A 6,000-nucleotide genomic window follows, 5' to 3' on the forward strand; every position below is an offset into this window, starting at 1 on the left:
AAAGAAAGTGCTATTTGGCTGTTAGGAATACAATCCTGTCCTGATAGTGCCTATCACCTCCAGAGAAAGGGAAGTGCATAGAAGATGTAAAAGGAAATTTAGGTTGATAGTTTTTTCTGTCTGGTAAGAACTCACTTATCAATAGACACAGCTGGGAAACCCTTATGTCTTTATAGATGTAGTTGTGAAATCCTCACTTCTGTATTGTTTTGTCATTATAGTTCCCACTTTGCTATTGTTTATCAGCATGGTCTCTGTCTGGTTCTGTGATTGTTTCTGTCTGCTGTATAATTAATTTTGCTGGGTGTAAACTAATTAAGGTGATGGGATATAATTGGTTAGCTAATCATGTTACAATATGTTAGGATTGGTTAGTTAAATTTCAGTAGACTGATTGGTTAAGGTATAGCTAAGAATATTAGCAAAAAGAAAAGGAGTACTTGTGGCATCTTAGAGACTAACCAATTTATTTGAGCATAAGCTTTCGTGAGCTACAGCTCACTTCATCGGATGCATACTGTGGAAAATACAGAAGATGTTTTTATACACACAGACCATGAAAAAATGGGTGATTATCACTACAAAAGGTTTTCTCTCCCCCCCTCCCCCTACTCTCCTGCTGGTAATAGCTTATCTAAAGTGATCACTCTCCTTACAATAAGAAAAGGAGTACTTGTGGCACCTTAGAGACTAACCAATTTATTTGAGCATAAGCTGTAGCTCACGAAAGCTTATGCTCAAATAAACTGGTTAGTCTCTAAGGTGCCACAAGTACTCCTTTTCTTTTTGCAAATACAGACTTACACTGCTGTTACTCTGAAACCTCTCCTTACAATGTGTATGATAATCAAGGTGGGCCATTTCCAGCACAAATCCAGGTTTTCTCCCCCCCCCAACAAACCCACTCTAACTAACTAACACGGCTGTTACTCTGAAACCTAAGAATATCACTATATAAATTAGGGGAAACAGGAAGTAAGTTGGGATTCGAAAATAAGGAAAAAGGAACTTGGATTTAAGCTTGCTGGAAGTTCACCCCAATAAACATTGAATTGTTTGCACCTTCGGACTTCGGGTATTGTTGCTCTCTGTTCATGCGAGAAGGACCAGGGAAGTGGGAGAGTGAAGAAATAAGCTCTCTAACACCACCGATTAAGATTTGAAACATGGGCTTTCCTTATTTCCAGATAGCTGAGTTTTAAAATAAAGTTTGATATAAAGTAATAAAAATGCCTTACTTTACTAAATTAATATAAGAAATTTGGCAAATAACTTACTATCAATTTTTATTAAAACTTTTAAATAAAAAGGTAACATCTTTATTTATATGTTTAACCTTTTATTTATTTTTATTTTTTATTTTTGTTTGCCTTATGTTGTATAGTTTTAAATAGAATTCTGGCACCATTTGTTTTTAATTGTAAGTTTGTCCTGTATGTTGGCCTGTGTTGTATGTTGTGAGTGTCATGTGACTACTTTCTATTATTTTTATTTTGTTGCAAAGAGTCAAGTTTATACTATTTTTTTTAAAAAAGAAAGTGGTACCATACTATTTTAAGATTATGGTTGGGTATAACCCTCATATTATTACCATTTTTTTTTCAAAGTTCAAAAAGGTCTCAGTTATAAATATATGTACATATATCTCTGCCTCAACAAATAATGCAATTGCAAACAAAAATAATTTTCTTTTATTAATCTCAGTTTTGTTTTTCATTTTTTTTTATTCAAAGGAAGAAAAATGTAAGGGGAAACCTCAACATTAAGGTTAAGGTAATATTGACAAAACGTTAATTTCTTGTTTGGGTTTTTATAAACTTGCTTGCACTTTTAAATATAGTGATAAAAATGTCATAGCAAAAATGTTTAAACACAACGATTTATGTATAAAGCTAACCAAACAATTTCAATAGGTTTCCACCTTTCCAACACGCTTCCACCTTTGTCTCACAAACACAACCAAGTGTCAGAAAACTTTAATACCTTCAAATCATTTTCATCGACCTGTATTTAAAGTTCATTTTGGTTTAATTTTTATTTTCTTTTAAGTTATGTTAAAGAGAAGTAGTGGTTGCTAACGTTTGTGCTTCTAAACAGTTAACAAAAGTGAAATTGATATCACAAGCAAATTAACTCTAAAAAGCTTGTTAAAATTACGTTACTAACTCTTTTGCTAAAACAAAGTGTTCAGCAAAGGAAAGCAATACACCTTCTCCTGGAAGATTGTGAGCATCTATTTTAGCGGTTAAGCATTTTATTTAGTATAAAATATTAGTAATGCACCTCAAGTGAAAATGAACGTCTATACAACAATTGCAAAAGTACAGCTTGAGTTATAAAAGACTTGGTCTCCATCACATCGTAAACAAACTACATTAATCAACTGTATTAGATTTGGATTACTGAAAACAAGAAGAGATGTAAAACAAACAAAAAACTGTGTTATGTTAACTAACTAGCTGTTTAAGGATGAATCCCACAGACCAAAGACACCAGAAATATCACACCACAAAAACACCAGGTGAAATCAGTATACAGTGAAGACACCTCCCAAGCATCAAGAAAAGAAAAATGAAGTGCTTTATAAATAAGAGACTGATCAAATACACCTCTGTCTCTCATATATGGACAATTAAGTTGGCAATCAGCTAGAAATCCCTGTCAGTTAATTTGAATTTGGCTATTGTGTAAAAACAACCATTATTGCTGTATTACTGTATTATTGTTGTAGTGTTGTCTTACTGTATTATTGCTCTATATCATTTACAATGTGCACTAAACCGTTTAACCCAACACACAGGTAAAAAACAACAAACGAATGGCAGCAAACAACATGAAGGCAAGGAAAAAACAAAAGCGGTAAAAAAAAAAAGTTACATAGTAACTACAAATTGGGTAAAGAAATTGCCTGTTAGTCCCAGTCATAATTTGGGTCAGTGACACTGAAACCTAACTGAGGCACATGTTACTCAGAACAATCTGGATACCAACCCTAAATCCTGACGCAGCAATACCTGATAAATTGGTTACTGTCCATTCAGTAGGTTGTCTGAAAGACGGCATCCATAAACAACAACTGGATCTACATCAACTATTGGAACAGAGAAGCTAGCAGTTCCTGTTTCCTGCCCAGCAAAGCTTACCAGAGCGTGACAACCAGTGGTAAGGGTAACCTAGAACATAAATGGGCAGTACTGTGTAGTAGCTAATTACAAGACATTTATATATAAAGGCCTCATTTGTAGTGTCATTACTCCAAATTTCTGTTTTACTTCTCATATACATAATACTGAGGAATACACAGAGGGAACACATGCATGCGGCCGACTGTTATCAACATTGGACAGAGCAGAGCACCACACCAGTGACGTCTGACAACACCTATCAGGTGGAAGGGGACTTGAACTGGGGGATCTCCCACAGCTAGGTGAGTACCCTAACAACTGGGCTAAAACTTACTCCTCCACCAGGCTTCTTGCAAAAATAGCCTAGGTGCCAACTCTAAGAAAGGGGAATCTCAAGCAAATGGAGCAGCCCCACCTTAGGTGCCAAACTGCCCAAAGGACTGGGCTTAGGCCACAGTCCTCACCTAGCATACTGGCTTTTGTGAATCCAACTCTCAAGCAATAACTCTCCCCCTTCATTGTATAGAGTGCCTAACTCAAGCTTTGTGAATCCCAGTGATTTTCTAGATGCCTAAATCCCTTTGTAAATCTAGTCCAGTGTTGTTACAATTCACACGATCCTATTAAGAATAAACACAACTAATAAGCAAACTTTACTATGATGAAAAGTGATGAGTCTTTAAGCACTCTATACGTGGCATACAGTGTGTGGAGGAAGTGTCCCATGAAATTTAATAGCAAATTATAACATTTTGATTAAGAAAATTAGTAGAGAATTATATCCCTCCTGCAATTATATCCCTCCTTCTATGATTATAGAAAGTATCTCATTCATTATGAAATTCTAGGGGCTATTAGTGTAATTTCTATAGAACACTATTGATTTAATCCACATTAATGTAACCCTTCGGAGATGTATTGTCAGCAGCAAAAAGGGTCAGTTTAAGGGTTTTGGGGTTCCAAACACCAGCTCAAGCTCCTACCCAGAAACCTGGGAAACTAGATAGACCACCTTTTGCACCCGTGGTAGCTATACTTCCCCACTTGTAAGAACTGATTCCAGGGGGTTAAAACAAAACGTTACTAAAGGGGAGACAACAGAACGAACTTGGGAAAACCAGCAATTATTAAATTAACAATATTAAGTAAGACTTAACAACGGTTCCAACCTCCATCCTCCTCTTGCAGTTGTGAGTGGCTAATGCATTCTAGCTACTTTCCTCTTCTTCCCCTCATAGTTTGTTGTCCTGGTTTGGTGGAATCCAAGGATTCTGGCAAGTCAGTGCTGTCTGGGGCTTTACCATTTGAACCAGCTGAGGTGATTTTAGCTTTGATTGTTGGGTAGGGAGGCCCACACCAAAGTCCTTCAAATAGGCTGCTGCTTACTGTGGCTTCAGCCCAAGGTAAATCAGTGCCACTCTGCACCACCCATCCCTTCAAAGCCACCTTAGCTCTACACCACCATCCATTGCCTCAAAGCCACCCCAGCTCTGCACCATCCAGTGGCTTGAAAGCACTTCAGCTCAGTTCTTTAGAGAGGAATCAGTACCATACATGACCCTTAATAGAGTTCTTACCACCACAGAAGCCCTGCTGTATTAATTTAGATGGAATAAATGGGTCAAAGGTGTTTACATGACCTGTCATTGTTCAACATTAAAGTCTATTAAAGAAGTTTTGGCGTTTGGTATATAAAAAGTTCAGCCTGCTAAGTACCATTGCAAACACACCATTAAATTTTTATTAAAAATAAATACATAAAAACAGTTAAAACATTTGAGATGTTAAAGTAACATTAGGCTTACATTCCCCCCCACCCACCCCAAGTTCCCTTTTCTTTAGCTAGAGAGAGTTTTTAGAAGGAAAAAACCCACAACCTTGTTTGGCAGTCTCTTAGATGGCATCAAACATGGCAATAAGTATCTTCTGGAGAAAAGACAAGGATTTATTTGAGATCGGCTGGAGATGTTGTTGCTGTTGTTGTTAAAGACTGACCCCATTTCATCTTAGGTGGTGTTCGGGATTCAGCTGGAGCCAGTAGAGGTAATGATGTTGTCTGGGTCCCTCTCTGACCTGGTCAGGACATCTCTCAGGATCAGGGTGACAAAGGCCTGTGGTCCCAGGAGCTGGCGGCGGAGGTAGCTATGATGGTGAAGCTCACTCCGGTAACCAATTTTTCTCCCTAAGGTCTCTTTTTTTAAGGACTCACAAAGAGAGTGGTGAGCAGAATAGCCCATCCCCTTGTTATTTTGTTCACCAACTAGCCCTCATTTCTGATACACTAAATTTGGTACACTTATTTCTGATTCCACATTTTCTTATCAGACATCATCTTAACACAGACCTTGAGTTTAGGACTTTTTGTGTGGACTAATTCAGTCTGTCTCCCTTCCTACTTCCCCCATCATTCGTTATCATGACATCTTATGAACTTTCAAATTTTTTTTTTTACAGTTGAACTCATAATTAGGATACAACAGCACTCCTAACAAATGATATGTAGGTGAATAGATCAGAGTCAGCACCAACATTCCCTCTAATTTTTTCCATCCATGTGTGGAATAAATTTTGTTATGTGCACCTAGGTATATGCCTATGTGTGCCACCAGCAGAAACAAAAAACCTAGTTACATCTTTTTTTGAAGTTGCCATAGGGATAATTACTCCAGCCAGGACAGGCTAGGCATTTTAGAACTCACCACTCAAAGAATTAAATTTAAGTATAAGAGAAATAAAAATTATGGAATGCATAAACCAGTCAAAACACTAAAATAACATTTTGAAAGAATAAAATTACAGAGACTATATGTGCATTGCAGGAAGTACCAAGAAGTAACAACAACAATAATACACGTATGTGTTGGGAGGTGAATGT

Source organism: Lepidochelys kempii, chromosome 9 (genome assembly GCF_965140285.1).
Source record: "Lepidochelys kempii isolate rLepKem1 chromosome 9, rLepKem1.hap1, whole genome shotgun sequence".
Taxonomy (NCBI): Eukaryota; Metazoa; Chordata; order Testudines; family Cheloniidae; genus Lepidochelys; species Lepidochelys kempii.